Source organism: Heteronotia binoei, chromosome 7 (genome assembly GCF_032191835.1).
Source record: "Heteronotia binoei isolate CCM8104 ecotype False Entrance Well chromosome 7, APGP_CSIRO_Hbin_v1, whole genome shotgun sequence".
NCBI classification, from domain to species: Eukaryota; Metazoa; Chordata; class Lepidosauria; order Squamata; family Gekkonidae; genus Heteronotia; species Heteronotia binoei.
The window spans coordinates 106,628,279-106,645,073 of NC_083229.1; the positions used below are offsets into that span (position 1 = coordinate 106,628,279).

Below are 16,795 nucleotides of genomic sequence, written 5' to 3' on the forward strand. Positions count from 1 at the left end.
AGAATACATATACCTGATAATTAATTGTAGGCGGCCACTGCCTCCCATTTGTTGCCTCCCCCAAACTCCATGCTCACAGGCATTCTAGTCTTAAGTGTTTCAAGAAGCAGACCTACATTTTACAGGATTATAGCTTGTAGAATCAAGGAGGTAAAATTAAACTAGCATTCCTGACTGAACAACCGTTTGTGAGTATCCTCGTTTGACTACATTCCCAAGAAAAGCTAAACTTGCCATTTTTAAAGGCTTCTTTGCTGCATTGTGTGCATTCCAAAAGAACAATCTGAATATTTTAGTTCATATTTGTTTGAATTTGTTAAATATTTCCTTGCAATGTACTCAGCAATACCAATATAAATAGTACCAAGGGGGGGGCAGGGTTAGGATGTTCTAAGTTTTGAAAGCTTAGTCTGATCAATAGTACATAGTATACAATCGTCATTTCTATTATCATCAAAGATTTCAGGTTTTCACGGCTGGTAACATCATTAGGGTTTGTAGAATCTTTCGGGATCAAGTGCCGTGTTCTACTGGAGAAAGTTTTCCTTCCAGACGTTTCGTTCTCAGCTGCGGAGAACATCCTGCAACGCCACTGAGGATGTTCTCCGCAGCTGAGAACGAAACGTCTGGAAGAAAAACTTTCTCCAGTAGAACACGGCACTTGATCCTGAAAGATTCTACAAACCCTAATTTCTAATATTGTTACTACAGAGCATTATACTAACATATGTTGCATTTCATATATATCTTTATTCTTTATACCAGGGGTGGCCAAACTGTGGCTCTTTCACACATACTGTGTGGCTTTCAAAGCCCCCAACACCCCATCAGCAAGCTTGGAAAAGGTATTTCTCACTCTAAATCACTGCTCCAAGCCAAGCCAGCTGATGACTTTGAGAATGCATTCAAAGTTGCTTTCTTTCCACCTCTCCTTCCCTCCTCCCTCCCCCATCTATATTCCTGCCTGCCTTCCTTCTCTGAAACATCTGACGTTCATATCTTGCGGCTCTCAAACATCTGATATTTATTCTATGTGGCTCTTACATTAAGCAAGTTTGGCCACCCCTGATTTATAGACATACATACAAGCAGGGGACTCACAAGATTCATGAGGGGAAACCTCATCCTCCCCTCTCAGTTGCTCACTAGGCCACCCACTTGCCAGATGGACCATTTGCCTGTAGCACCGCCACCTCCACCTACCTGGCTCCTACACCAGTGCTGGCTCCTGCTCCTCCCTTGGCTACCTGTAATGTACTGAGAACTGAGACGGTTGGAAGGCAACATTCTTTATTGCGAGCACATTACAAGAGAGAGAACACGCGGGCCGGGCCCCGCTTATATACATTGCCCGGAACTGCCCCCTGGAATTGACCAGGCCAATCCTGGCCCATCCAAACTTCCCGCCGCTGGTCTTGGTGGGCGGGGTGAATGGCAAGCTACATCCGGGGACCCTGGGTCGCCTTCTGTAGAGCCCGCTGTAGTGTATCGCAAAGACGCCATAACGAAATAACGCAATAACATAAACCAGCCACGTGCGGCCTGGCGCGGAAGCGACAGGGGCTGTCCCCAAGCGACTCCGCACAGGGCGCAAACACCCCACCAATCCCCAGCTAAGGTGGGAAGTTTAACGGGCCTGGATTGGGCCGGCCAGTCTGGGAGGCTGCTGCGGGTGATGTATATAAGCGGGACTCGGCCCGCGTGTTCTCTCTCTTGTGACGTGCCTACATTAAAGCATGTTGCCCTACCAACGTCTCCTGTCCCAGTACGTTATACCCGCCATGCAATACACTCTAAGGTACACTTTAAGGTCAATACATAACACTACCTGCAGTGTTCAGGGCCAGCCCTCCCACTAGGCAAACTAGGTGGTTGCCTAGGGCGCCAAGAGGTGCGGGGTGGCAAATTGGGCTCTTGCACCCCCCCTCCGGTGCCCCAGGCAAGCGCTTAGCTTGCCTCCCTCCCCCCTCCCCGCCGCTGCTGCTGCCGCTAGCCCCCTCCAGGCTGCCACCTGCCCACCTCCCCGACATGGCATCCCACCCCCGCCCCCCCAGGCACTCCGCTCGCCTGCCCGCCACTGCTAAAAGCAGCAACACTTCACTCTTTCCCTTCCCCCTGGGGCTCGCCGGCTAAAACTAAGCTTAGCCAGCTTCGCAGCTCATGCCTGCGCGCTTTGTCTCTTAACAAAATGTTTAGGCACAGGCTGCGAAGCCAGCTAAGCTTACTTTTAGCCGTTGAGCCCCAGGGGGAAGGGAGCGAGTGGAGTACCACTGTTTTTAGCGGCGGCAGGCAGGCAAAGCAGAGTGCCCGGGGGGGTGTGGAGGAGGAGAGGGGGCGTGGAGCCGCAGAGGGGGAGCCGTGGAGGGGGGGGGCGCCAGGCAGCAAGTCTGCCTAGGGTGCCCCAGGGCATCAGGCCGGCTCTGGCAGTGTTAGCAGTCAGACCCCGCCCCCCTTGCTGAGGGCAGTTTATAGACAGAAAACCCATAAACCCCCTCCTTTTAGATAGAACATAGAAGGGGCTGGAAGGGTGCCAGAAGTTAGCCTTGCCTAGGGTGCCAGATAGTCTGGGGCCGGCCCTGCTTCCATCAAAACAGTGAATACAAGCAAGTTTTTCTACGGCAGAGTTGTCACTCCTTAGTAGTATATTTCCATGCCACTTGTGTAACTTTGAAGTTACGGAACCAGGTGAGGAGTATCCCCTTCGTTAGTTCTTCCCATCCTATTCTTGTTACCAACATACTGCAGAACAGGGAGCAAACAGTAGTCCGGTAATGTAAGAACAACTGACTGATGTGTAGTAACTTTTTGGCAGGGAGGAGACAGGGCAGGAAGGAAATTAACAAATCCTGACTTGGTACAGTTCTGGAAACAACAACGTAATTCCTTTTAAGAGGTCTGTCGCTCTTTGGTTGTAGGCTGTAAACTAACACAAGATGTGTCTGGAACAAATCTTCACTGTCCTAAAGCTGACACTGCTGAATAAGTTTGTGATTTAAAACAAAAAACTCTGTGAATAAATTAGAACTAAGTATAGTACAATTGATAATGCTTTGACAGCGCTAGGGTTTTCAAAAGTCGTATTTTAAGGGATCTACAGTGCAAACCTAAGTAGAGTTATAGCTGTCAAAGTCAAATGAAGCCAATAGGCTTAGAAGGGTGTAACTCTGTTTAGGACTGTACTACTAAGCTTTTGAAGTTATACTCACAGGAATTTTATTTATTATTAATTTACTTTACTTATAGCCCACCTTTCTTACTGATTTCATCTAGTTTTGCCCCCTGCCTTGGTATGGTATTCAACCCATAAGATAACTTTTTTTTTAGATTAAAAGGGGGGGGAAACTGTGCAAAAATACACATTCCACACACAAAGTAACAAAATACATACACACTCAACAGCCATAGTTTGGAATGGATGGGTAAAGAGGTCTCTGTCTTTTCTACACCAGCTGTTTTTGCCGCTCAAAGTTCTTCACTGCCAGTAACCACAGTTCCCCCATAGGGTTTCATACATATATTTAGAAAGACAATTTCAGATCTATAACCCAGTGAAGAGACACCAGTTTAGGGTAAATCTGAGAAGAAAACCAGTTGATGGAGAAAGGGTTAAACAACACAATTCCTTTTTACCCCTCTCCTCTGTCAGGGTTCATTCCACCCATTGGAATGTACCATTCAGTATGCCCCTTAGGGAGGGCATTCAGATCTTATGTTGCTAGGTGATGAGTCAGCTTGGCTCCTCTCACCAAAAGTTCAGGTTACTATTAGGGATCCCACCCCCCACTCCCAATAGCTAAACACACACACAGAAGATTGATCTCAGTCATCATACTATGTAGCTTTTTCTGAGTACATCCAGTCCTTCATTCAGTATGTTCCATTAATTCTCTCCACTTCAGCCTCAAAGATTTCCATCTATAACCCTTATTTCTTTTGGAAAGTAAAACACCCAAAGTAAGAAAAACTACAAATGCTATGGATGACAAATGTTGCCATCTGGCTTTTAACTGTCAGGAGACAAGTAATTAGGCAAAACAGAGGCCAACAAGAGAATATATACATGATACACCAGAAATACTAAAGCTTGTACACATATCATACCTGTGTACAGGTAATGCTTATGGGGGGGGGAGGGCAGGCTGTCATGGAGCCCCATTTCTGCATGTTCAACCTATCACAGATACAAAGTGATAGAAAGCAGATCTACTCAGAATTCTACTCCCATCTATTTAATAGGGCTTAGTCCAAGGAAAGTGGGAAAGTGAGTGTCATAGGGGTGGCCAACGGTAGCTCTCCAGATGTTTTTGCCTACAACTCCCATCAGCCCCAGCCAGCATGGCCAATGGCTGGGACTGATGGGAGTTGTAGGCAAAAATCATCTGGAGAGCTACTGTTGGCCACCCTGTGTCAGATTAGGATTTGGGTGATCCAGATTCAAATTCACACTTTGGCATTTAAACTTGCTGGGTGATTTTGACCCAGTTACACACCCTCAGCCTAACCTACCTCACAGGGTTGTTGTGAGGATAAAATAGAAGAGGATACTGATGAAAAAAGGAGGGGAATAAATGAAGTAAATAAATAAATGAGATGCACACACACACTATTCACACATAGGCTCTTCCCACAATTGGAAGTGCTTGAAAAGCAGCATTCCAAACCCAAACATTAGGGTGGGCACAGATCAAAAGGGAAGAAGTCTAGAGAAGCAACCCCATCTCCCCTGTACTAGTGTACAGAGATATATCATGGACACAGATCTTAGAGACCTCAATCCTCCGTGGTAGCCACAGAAGTATGTGAATTTTTGAATAACTACACAGTAACTTTGGAAAAATAAGACACAAGGAAATATTCTACAAACTAAGGTAGATGACAATATTAAGTAATCCTTGTATATCTCTGTGGCATTTTGTATGCTGAAACCCATCAAGCTTACTTAGATTTACAGCACTGGACTTAATTGCTTTGCCATTCAATAGAGGGTTCTGATAAAAAAAATAATTGCTGGATTCTTGACAAATAACTGAAAATTTATCCAAAACTGCTTAATAAGGCATGTGGTAGTCTATTCACTCTTCTTTTCCCAATACCTCCAGGTTGTGGCTGGAGATCTCTCGCTATTATGTCTGATCTCTGGGCAACAGAGATCAGTTTATCTGGAGAAAATGGCTGCTTTTGAAGGTGGACTCTATCACATTATATCCCATTGAAGTCCCTCCCCTCCCCAAACTCCACTCTCCTCTGGCTCCATCCTCAAAATCTCCAGGTATTTCACAGCATGGAGCTGGCAGCCGTACTCTCCATAGAAGCAAAAATGACTAAACCACCTCTGATTTTCAGAAATATTGCTCAGAATATCCAATAAGTTTAGACTATTTACACAAGTCACTTATCCAATGCAGTTCAAACAAGCTGAGTGCATTGCATATGCTCCCACTTGTCCAATTGGCCCACATGCAGTGTTAAATTACTCCGAGTCTAAAACGGGAAAATTCTGTTCTGTTACAAAACTACATCTACCAATTTGATGACACAATCGGTTTTTTTTCTTTGCTATATTTCCCAATGCAATTACTTGGTATGCGTCTAAAATCCTAGGCCATTCTGAGAAGGATGAATCATCCCACTACCATCTAGATACACAACAGCTGCCTATTAGTTAAAAGATAAAATTATAGCTAGTTTTCAAACAAGATTGGCCTCCTATTTTCTGCATAACAAGAGACTGCACAAACACTGCTTTCAATGGGATCGCACAAGTACGTGGTAGATTTCTTAGCATGCGCAACGGAGCATGCTGACTCATTGCAAAATATCATTTAACTTTAAATGGGACTTGAAAAAAAGCAAGAAGGAGCCTTGGGGCCCCATAAATTACAGAATTATTGTGGCATAAGCTTTCATGGGTTTGAGACCACTTCCCCAGATACATGAAGTATGATCTCAGTCAGCAAATATATATCTGACGTACATGGGCACTAAGAGGGGAAAAAATAGCAAGCAGCTGGACCAAAAATCAATGAAATGCAAGAACTCAAGTCTCACATTCCTATGCAAAGCTGAGTTATATACCAGTACAGTGATCATTCAACAAGGCAGTAACACATGAAAACACAATCTTCCTGGTCTAACCTTGATGGTTTAAAGTTGTCAGAATGGAATCCTGGGCCTCATAAACAAATTGAATATTGTGACTTGTAACAACACCGAGGATAATCCGGTCTACTCCTGTTAAGCCTATGAACTTACTTTATGTTATCAAGTGTACACTGAACTATGAATTTGTGGTAAGTTACCTACTGCCCGTTCAGAGCACAGGTCTGGCCAGTATCCAGCCAGTGTACAGCATACAGCAGGAGGGGCAGATGTAGGCTTCCCAACCCTCCTGCCCTGGTGGGGGACCCCCGAATTTTCAGCGTCCTCCCCCGCTCTTAAAAAATCTGGGGGCGGGGGGAGACAGAACATACCTGTAGGCATCATGTTGTTTTACAGCTTGGGATCCGTTTTTTAAAATGTGTCCCTTTAAGGCTGCACAGGAAACAGGAACGGCCCCTCCCTTTCTTTTCCTGTGCAGCCTTGCTTTCGTTTTCACAGCGAGCAAATTCTGCTGGAAGAAGACCAAGTACGTTAAGTATTTGTGTGTGAGAGAGAGAGGGGGGGGGAGGGGGCAGGGAGGGGGGATTCCCTGGTATGGAGGCCCTCCCCCCCTTTGGAAAGCATGGGGGGAGGGAAATGTCTACTAGGCACTCTATTATTCCCTATGGAGAACGATTCCCATAGAGAATAATACGGAATTGATCCATGGGTATTGGGGGCTCTGGGGGGGCTATTTTTTGAGGTAGAGGCACCAGATTTTTAGTATAGCAACTAGTGCCTCTCCCCAAAATACCCCCCAAGTTTCAAAAATATTGGACCAGAGGGTCCAATTCTATGAGCCCCAAAAGATGGTGCCCCTATCCTTAATTATTTCCTATGGAAGAAAGGCATTTAAAAAGGCGTGCTGTCCCTTTAAATGTGATGGCCAGAACTCCCTTGGAGTTCAATTATGCTTGTCACACCCTTGTTCTTGGCTCCGCCTCAATGTCTCCTGGCTCCACCCCCAAAGTTCCTGGCTCCACCCCCAAAGTCCCCAGATATTTCTTGAATTGGACTTGGCAACCCTAGCTCCTAGTAAGTCCCCCTAGTAAGTCCAATATTTTTAAATGTGATGGCCAGAACTCCCTTGGAGTTCAATTATGCTTGTCACATCCTTGTTCCTGGCTCCACCCCCAATGTCTCCTGGCTCCACCCCCAAAGTCCCCAAATTTTTCTTTAATTGGACTTGGCAACCCTAGGCAGATGGGAATCAAATGTCTAAATCTCACTGAAAGGCCTAGCAGGCCCCTTACAGTTCCTTACAGGCCCCAAGGAACTGCAACAGATCCCGCAGGGCCCTGATTTCCATAGGGAGCTTGTTCCATCAGGTGGGTGCCAGAGCCGAAAAGGCTCTTGTCCTAGTATAAACTCGGCGGACATCTTTTGGGCTGGGGACTTTTCACAAGGGGAATTTCAAACTCTGCACCCAGACTAGTTGCCAAGAGCAACAAAAAGCCACAGCTACACTTTACTACACATCTCGCCCTACCACTTGTCGCATCAGTTTGACTACCGACCACAGACCTACGCAAAAACCTCAGTGACAAATATATGAGCACAAAGTAGACCAAATTACATGTGAAGCTCCAGAAAAGTCACTATTACAAGGAAAGATGTTGTACAACACTGCAGCACTGCAGAGGTCATTTCCCAAACTCTCCTTCTCAGCTGGCCTTTGCAGGTTCACAACGTTCCTGTCAGGTTGCAGCAGGAGGACACAAAACCAGACCCCATTTTAGGCAGAAGCTCACAGGAAGAGCTCCGGAACCTCTAAATTATATTGTGCTCTTTCTTCCTTACCACCACCACCCACATACCTGCTTCTAGGCTCCATTGTTCAACCCCCCCTGTGAGAATTTTGATGAACTCTAAGATTTGACAAACTGTTTAATGTTTTTCCCTCACAAAAAAAGGGAAAATAATCAAAACATATAAAGCAGACAGATGGAGATCTTCATCATGCCACTGTGGCCATATAGGAGAAAGTCATTTAAAAAGTATGATGGGAGTAAGATTCTATTAGGACAACCATAATTCAAGAAGCATTTTAAGGTAGATGCTGAGCTGATATAATTTAGTCCACCTTCCGGTGATGTCAGGGGTGTGTGGCATATGCAAATGAGTTGTGCTATTGAGTTCTGGCAACTCTTTTTCTATGAAATGGCCCCTGCACAAAACCATGACCAAACTACCACTGGCCCCCTTGAGCAGTACAGAAACATTACCATTTCCAAGGGATTTTTGCCAGTTCTCCCCTCCTATTGCAGATTTCTGATTTGCTTCCTGCACTGTCCTGAAAGGGCTGCCAACCTCCAGGTGCTGGCTAGAGATCTCCTAAGAGAACAACTGGTCTCCAGGCAACAGAGATCACTTCACTTAGAGAAAATGGCCACTTTGGAAGGTAGGCTCTGTGGCAGTATAACCTTCTGAGGTCTGTCCTCTCCATGAACCCTACCCCTCTCAGGCTCCAACTTCAAAATCTCCAAGTATTTCCTAACCAGAAGCTGACAACCCTATGAAACAGACAAGTTCCAGAGGTCACAGAAGGATGTAGTGAGAGGAAGGAGTCACAGAAGTTGCCTTCCTCAATGTTTAAGCCCAGTCCTGGCTTTCTCAATGATTCATTCTATTAATATGCCCTGTTGGAGAACCATCAGCCTATTAAAGTTACTGTGAATACTACTGAAAGAGTGATTTAGTCCACTTGTACCCTAGGGTAAGCTGTGGTGCATTCTCCAGTGTTTAGATGTTTAAAAAAAAGGTAGTCCCCTGTGCAAGCACCAGTCATTTCCAACCCTAGGGTGACATCACTTTCAGGATGTTTTCATGGCAGACTTTTTAGGGGGTGGTTTGCCATTGCCTTCCCCAGCCATCTACATTTTACCCCCAGCAAGTTGGGTACTCATTTTACTGACCTTGGAAGGATGGAAGGCTGAGTCAACCCTGAGCAGGCTACCTGAACACAGCTTCCACCAGGATCTAACTCAGGTCGTGAGCAGAGCTTGTTATTGAATACTAAAAATAATACCCATTGTGGGTGCTAGAAGTTTGCTGTGAGTGTTCAAAGGGGGAAAAGAGTCCACTGGGCTGGGCTAAAACCTAAAAAATAAAGAATAAAACCTATAACCTACCTAAAGTAGACTGGATCCTGGTCTTTAGCTGGTACAGAGGGTCAAACTGTTCATAACATCCACAGGTCCCTCTGAGGCATGCTTACCAATAATAACAGCCAGGAGTATGCCTTCCCACTTCATCATTCTAAATGGCACTTCTACCAGCAAGTGTCAAGTCACTGCTGCTAGTAGAGAAAGTTAGACATCAACAACTTTCCTTACAGGATGGAAGTAACAAATGCCTGTCCACGAGAAAGCAGACCTGACCATGCCTGTTAAAGGTGCACAGACTAATTACACCCCATCCACAATTCCAACAACCAGGGCTTTTTTTGTAGGAAAAAGTCCAGCAGGAACTCATTTTCATATTAGACAACCCCCCTGACATCACCATTGTTTCACACAGAGGCCGTTTTCCCACTGACCTTACTCCGGAGCGACGTCCCTCTTCACCGCACAGCGCCTGCGTGGATTTCCCACCAATTGCTGCGCACAACCAGGAAGAGCCGCGGCTTTTGCGTCGCAGATGTAAACTGGTTTTTAGTGGTTTACATCTGCGACGCAAAAGCCGCGGCACTTCCTGGTTGTGCGCAGCAGTTGGTGGGAAATCTGCACAGACGCTGTGCGGTGAAGAGGGACGTCACTCCGGAGTAAGATCAGTGGGAAAACGGCCAGAGTCTTTTTTTTTTAAGAAAAAGACCTGCAGGAACTCATCTGCATATTATGCCACACCCCCTGAAGCCAAGCCAGCCAGAACTGTGTTCCTGTGCATTCCTGCTCAAAGAAACCCCTGCATGACCCTTTGTTGCATATCATCATTGTGTATTTCAAAAGGCTGTAGCAATAAAAGTTTTTTTTTCTGCAACTCAAACCATTTGTTCGAAGTACTTCTGCTTCTGCAGAAACCAGCAAATTAAAGGCAGCTTACCTTGGATGGGAAGTGGTAAACAGGCTTTCCTGAAATGGTCAAAAATAAACTCCCCAAAACAGAAATGAGATTAGATGGATTGACTCATCAAAGGATGCCACAGCCTTCAGTTTGCAAGACCTAAGTGAGGCTGTTCATGATAGGAAATTTTGGGGGTCATTAATTCATAGGGTATATAGGACCAAGTTCCAGAGTTTGGTTATGACATGAGAACTCTAGATATTATGTAAGACTTCAGAAGTCATCTCTTTGTGTGGTTTAAAGACTTACTCTTTGGCAACATTAGGGTTGCCAGCCTCCAGGTGGGGCCTGGAGGTCTCCCACTTTGACAACTGATCTCCAGCTGGCAAAGATGAGCTCCCCTTGAGGAAAATGGATGCTTTGAAAGGGGGACTCTATGGCATTGGCCCATGCTGAGGCCCCTCCCCTCCCCAAACCCCTCCCTCTCCTGGATCCACCCCCAAAGGCTCCAGGTATTTCCCAGCACAGACCTGGCTTGTGTATTTATATATAAACTATATATATATATATATATATATATATATATATATATATATATATATATATATATATATATATATATATATATATATATATATATATATATATATATATATAGGTTTAAAATTAGAGCTGCCAGGCCTGATCGTTTCAGGATAATCTCCCCCCCACACACACACTTTTTTTCTTTTGCCAGTTAAGCTGTAATGACAGTGGGAGACTGTTCTGCAGCTACAAAATCAGTCTAAAATATGTGCTGTTAATCCTAATTACCGTATTTTTCGGACCATAAGGCGCTCCGGACCATAGGACGCACCTTCCTCCTGGGGGGCGATCCGCTGCCTCCACCTCTGATCCCGGTGCTTCCCCCGCGCCTGCCTGCCTGGCTCCAGCTTCTTCCAGCAAGCGCTGGGATCGCTCCACGCTGCCCCCACCGCAAACCCAGAGCTTCGCGAGCGCCGGCTGCGGAGAGGGCAGCGTGCTTCCTCCGTGCCTGTCTGCCTGGCTCCAGCTCTGACACTTACAGCAAGCGCCAGGATCGCTCCCTCTGCCCTCCGATCCCGGCGCTTGCTTTAAGCATCAGAGCTGGAGCCAAGCAGACAGGCACGGAGGAAGCACCCGCCCCCTCTGCAAACCCAGCGTCTTATGGTCCGAAAAATACGATAATTTGCTCTGACCATTGTTTCCTTTGGCCTTTTGCCCACCATTTGCCACCCTCTGCCCTACCAGCTCCACTGGGTGCCAGCTACCACTGCATTGTGAATTTCAAACATGATGTGGTATTGTTAGGGTTGCCAAGTCCAACCCGAGAAATATCTGGGGACTTTGGGGGTGGAGCCAGGAGACTTTGGGGGTGGAGCCAGGAGACACTGGGGTGGAGCTAGGGGGAGGGGGAAACGGCGCCGGGGAGCGTGGCGAGCGCTGCTGCCTCTTCTCCGCACTCCTATCTGCTTCCTTCTTTCCAATGGAGGGAAGGCATTTCCAAGGCGTTGAGGTCCGTGCAGATGTGAGCGCCAGGACTCCCTTGGGAGTTTAATGGTGCTTGCCAAACCCTTGCTCCTGGCTCCCCCCACCCCAAATCCCCTGATATTTCTTGAGTGGGACTTGGCAACCCCGCATGGAGACAGCAGCCTGCAGCCACCTCCTCCTCTTCCTCTGCCCGAGGCTCTGTTTACACGCCAGGCGCCCAGCCCCAGTCCACCCCCCACGTGGCCCGGGCAGACCTATCGCTAGCTGGCGGCCGCCTCCAGCCAGGCCCGGTGTCCCCCTTCTCCCCGGAAAGCCCAGCTGGTCTTACCTGCTCCGGACCGGGCACACGCGGGGCTCGCCCCGGGCAGTGCGCAAAGGGTGCACTTGGCACGGCAGCGCACAAGGGAACTTGGCACGGGCCGGCGGGGAAGGCGCGAAAAGGAGGAGGAAGAGGTGGCCGTGGGCGGGCCGAGCGGGGGCCCAATCGCCTGGCTGGGCCGCATTCCGCGCTGGAGCCTGAGCGGTCGGGAGCGGAGCTGGAGCCTCCGTAGCGGGTGAGCCGAGCAGGGGCGCGCAGGGTGAGGGCGCATTGCTGGCTGCATGCCCAGGGGGCGCTGCTCGGATGCAAGCGCTTGGGCGTGCAGTGCAGCGGTGCGGCGGCCTCGCCCCCTCAACCCCCGCTGGTGATGCTGTTCACCCCCAGCATCCTCCCCGACGCCGCCAGCAGCAGCAGGAGGACGCTGCTTCTCCCCCCGCTTCCGTTTTTGGGGGGAGCGGGGGAAGAGGCTCGGAAACCTGGGGTCCCCCGGTAGAGCGGGGGGGTTGGGACCCCTAGGTATTGTGTATGTTCACGGTTCCATGCTGCCTGTTTCTGCACTCCATCCACTCATTTCAAGGATACTGTTCTTGTTTGTGGCACCAGAGAACATTTGAAATAGAAACAGTTAAGACTGAGCTAGGTGGCGCATGTGAATGTTCCTGGTTCTCTGGCAGTAAATAAACTTTAAAAATAAAAACTTATTTGTTTAATGTTAATGTCATTGAAAGCACAAGTGCAATTGTAAAAATGGTTGTACCTGACTAAAAAAATGGTCACCAAAAAAAATGGCCACAATTTTATATTCTTGCCTAAGGCACAGAATTAGTTAGTTACAGTTCTGGGGCACATATCCTCATATGCAAATGTTTGGTATTTTGACTTATTAACAGGGTTGCCAGGTCCAACTCAGGAAATCCCCGGGGACTTTGAGAGTGGAGCCTGGAGACTTTGGGGTTGGAGCCAAGAGATTTTCCCATTCCCTTTAAAAAAACAAACAGCCAGCAGTGCAGCTCCCCTGAATACATTTCCTCATCCTCTTCTTTACCTTCAAAGGCTTCCCCAGCAGCTGCACTCCCACTAAATGAAAGTGAAATCTGTCATATCACCACAAGTCCCTTTATTAAGGAACAGACGAGAGAGAGAGAGCAGCCAAAATAAACACAGTTTGCAAGCCCACACTTTTGTGATCTCACTGGGGCAATTTACTCATGGGAGCTGTTGAATGTAACAGTGTGCTGTATTTCAACCAACCTTTTCAAACTAACACAGGAAAATGAAAGTAAGGAACAAAGGAGTCTAGGGGGTGAAGTTTTCCTCCATCCCATAATCAGGTTCTAGTTTAATCTTTACTATTTTACCATGTAAATAACTTCTGAAATGAATACAAAACAAATGGAGGGATTCTGCTCTCGTCCTTTCCCACAGCTTCACACACTCACTAGGAAGAGCCACATGGATCTTCTTGCTCGTCCTGACCCCATCCAGCTTTCCCCCCTACTGAGGTTTAAAGGCAAATACACCTTCCAAAATGCAAGCAGTTTCCAAGCTTCTTCTAAGCCTGCCAAGATTTAATTGCACATGGTAGCTGTTGGGGCGGGGCTTCCCCTCCACCAGTCAGCTGGTTGGCAGTGGGGAGGAGCCTGCAAAACCAGGGGACCCCTGCTGGGACCTGGGGACTGGCAAGCCTACTTATTATCTTCCCCAATACCAAGGGCTTTGGCTTGGTTCAATGTTTTTAACCTTAAAAACACAGAGATGTCTATGTAAAACAAAGGTACAAATAAATGCACTTTCTAATGTTTCAAATTTACTTTCCAGTTGAGTTCTTCAAACTCAAATCTGGTATTGTTTATTATATAGTTCTTAGCCTTTTCCCATGACCATTTACTCAAAAGTTCTGCTCAAATAACTGAAAGCTTCTTTTTAAAAAGAGATAACAGTCAGTTGCTTAAATTCTTAAGATCGAAGGATACTAAAAGGCACAGATATCTGACAAAGTTATCTGAAGAAAGGAGCTCTGACTATCGAAAGTTCATACCCTGGACAGATGTTGGACTCTAAGGTGCTACTGGACTGGAATCCAGCTCTAAAAGACTAGATCACAGTAAGATTCCACAGAAGTGATAAGCCTTGTTTGTAGACATAGACCTGGAAAACACCTCCAGGATCACTGAGGTTAATTGCTAGGCATTGGCAGGATGCCCAGGGCCGCTACTGAACTTCTAAGAGAAAAATGTGGGGAAGTTCCATGAGATTGCACAATGTTAACAGAGTCTTTTTGACTGGACTGCTCGTATTACCACAGAAGAAACTAACTTACCCACTGTACCTCCATTTTTAAAAAATTAAAAATACACAACACAACGTCCTCAAATTGTTTAAAAGTCATTTAAAGGATGCTACAGAAAACTGCAGAGATGGATGGATGGACGGACAGATAGACAGAGGGGTAAAGGAACTCCTAAAAACAGGATTTAGATTCTATTCAGAGCAAGGATGTTATGTATGTGAAGGCATGCCTGGACATGTTGGATGTTGTGTCCTGAGCTTGAGGCGCAACACAACAGACTGAGGGGATCCAAAGATCTGCATCCCGATTGGCTGCATAATTCAAACTGGCCAATCAGGAGGCCGTATCAAAGGATCCTAGGATCTGCCAACGGGTATGCATATTCTAATGAAGGATCTAAAAAGGGCACAATCACAGGATATTTTCTGCGTCTTGAGGGCTGGGCTTCCCCTGCCCCAACTGTATACATTGCCATATATTCTGGTGCTTGAGAGTAGTTTGTAGTCACTTAAATAACATGTTAAATCACTAATAAAGAGCTTTGATCACTAAGCACTGAGCCTCCTCATGCATCGAACCCAGTATTTAACAAAGGATAAAACAAGTTTTCCAAGTAGGGTTGCCAATCCCCAGGTGGGCGCAGGGGATCCCCCGGTTTGGAAACCCTCCCCCCGCTCCAGGGTCGTCAGAAAGCGGGGGGAGGGGAGGGAAATGTCTGCTGGGAACTCTGTTATTCCCTATGGAGATTTATTCCCATAGGAAATAATGGAGAATTGATCCACGGGCTCTAGGGGGGCTGTTTTTTGGGGTAGAGACACCAAATTTTTCCCCAGATATTTCTTGAATTGGACTTGGCAACCCTATTTCCAAAAGCTATTATGGCAGATGCCACAGACAAAAGTGATAACTTGTAGTTGTAGCCACAGACATAGTAAGACAAATTACCACCCCTCCTTGGACAAACTTACAAGCAAAGGCAGAAAATGGTGGTAATCCAATCATGCATCTTCCAGTCTGACCCCTTGTTTCCGCTCATGTTAGGAAAAATATAAAGTGCACCAATAGGCACACTCAGGATTAGAATATACAAGAGTGGATTCTGACACTAAACTGTGTTTGATTTCAATATCAAGGGGGACTGATATTTACCTTCCTTTCTTAACGACGCACAGATACTGCTGAAACATACAGAGATGTTGTTAGACTACCTCCATTTGCCAGGGTTAAAAGTCAGTCCTGCAATATTTACCCAGCAAAACAAACACTGCCTTGTGTACTCTCGATGGTAAATCTATTTCAATGTAAGAAATTGATAGCAACCCGAACAGGACTCCTATTTAGGCCTATCATGGTGAAGACTCCATAACATGATGTACTAGCATTATTCTTAGATAGTGGACTTTTTTTGAACTTGTCTTCACTTGCTTAGATGAGATTTACTACTGCTTAAGGACCTTTCAAACAATAAAAAGACTATTCTCTACAACTCAAACTCCACCACCATTGCTGTATTCCCACGTAATTGGGAGATGGAGCAGGAAATATCCTGTTTCCTCCAAAGACAGACTCCTGGAAAAAGAAGCATTTCGGCAATGGAGGGGAAGCGCTTAAAGCGTTCAAAGAAACAAAATCTATTAAATGGTACAACAGTCTCTTTTGGCATTTGCCGCTTTAAGAACCATACAATCACATCTCTGTTGGCTTTGGCCTTGTTTTAACTCTGTTATTTTTAAACATATTGTCAGCTGCTTTCTGGGTTCAATAAATTTTAAATTCCCAAGATGGCAAAACCATGCAATCAAAACTTTATGATTCATATGCTTTAAAAATGGGGGGCAGGGAGTATTTAGCATCTAAAGGGAAAAAGATACTATCTACTTAGAGCAGCCTGGGGGTTGATCTCACATCATTAATAATCTCAAGGGCCACACCCAACAGCAATAATATGATAGTACTTATGCACACATATTCCATGTACATTCACTATTGCAAACTACTGAGATAGATAGATAAGAGCTGGAGAGCTGGATCTTGGAGGAGATTTCTGTAGACAGAGATCTTCCAGGATTACAACTGATCAGCAGGCAACAGAGGTCACTTCTGAAAAAAATGGCTGCATTGGAAGGTGGACTCTATGGCATTACAGCCCACTGAGGTCCCTTCCCCCACCAAACCCCTCCCTTCCCAGGCTCCATCCTCCCAAATCTCCAGGGAAACCCACCCGTCATTTAGAAGCAGCACTGGGGGGCATTTGGGACTGTAGTGAGCGTGCAGACAAGAAAGTAAAGCTTTGCTGATGAAAATCCTTCCATCACCAGATATCTTTAGGAGGATCCAACTCATAGTCTGATGTCGTTTTTGGTTCTTCGTCATCAAATTACAGCCAACTGAACCACAGGGTTCTCAAGGCAAGAGACATTCAGAGGTGGTTTTCCATTGGCTTCCTCTGCATAGCAAGACTAGACTTCCTTAGTGGTCTCCCATTCAGGCCTCGGATTCAGCAACAGGTCACAGGAGCACAGCTCCTGAACCTTTCT

At 46.3% G+C, this 16,795-nt stretch overlaps 1 protein-coding gene across 1 annotated transcript in view; it reads right to left on the reverse strand.

The window, feature by feature from the left end:
• Positions 1-16,795, reverse strand: part of RNF144B (ring finger protein 144B) — a 56,766-nt gene that overhangs the window by 18,860 nt on the left and 21,111 nt on the right. The gene's annotated exons all lie outside the window — the stretch shown is intronic.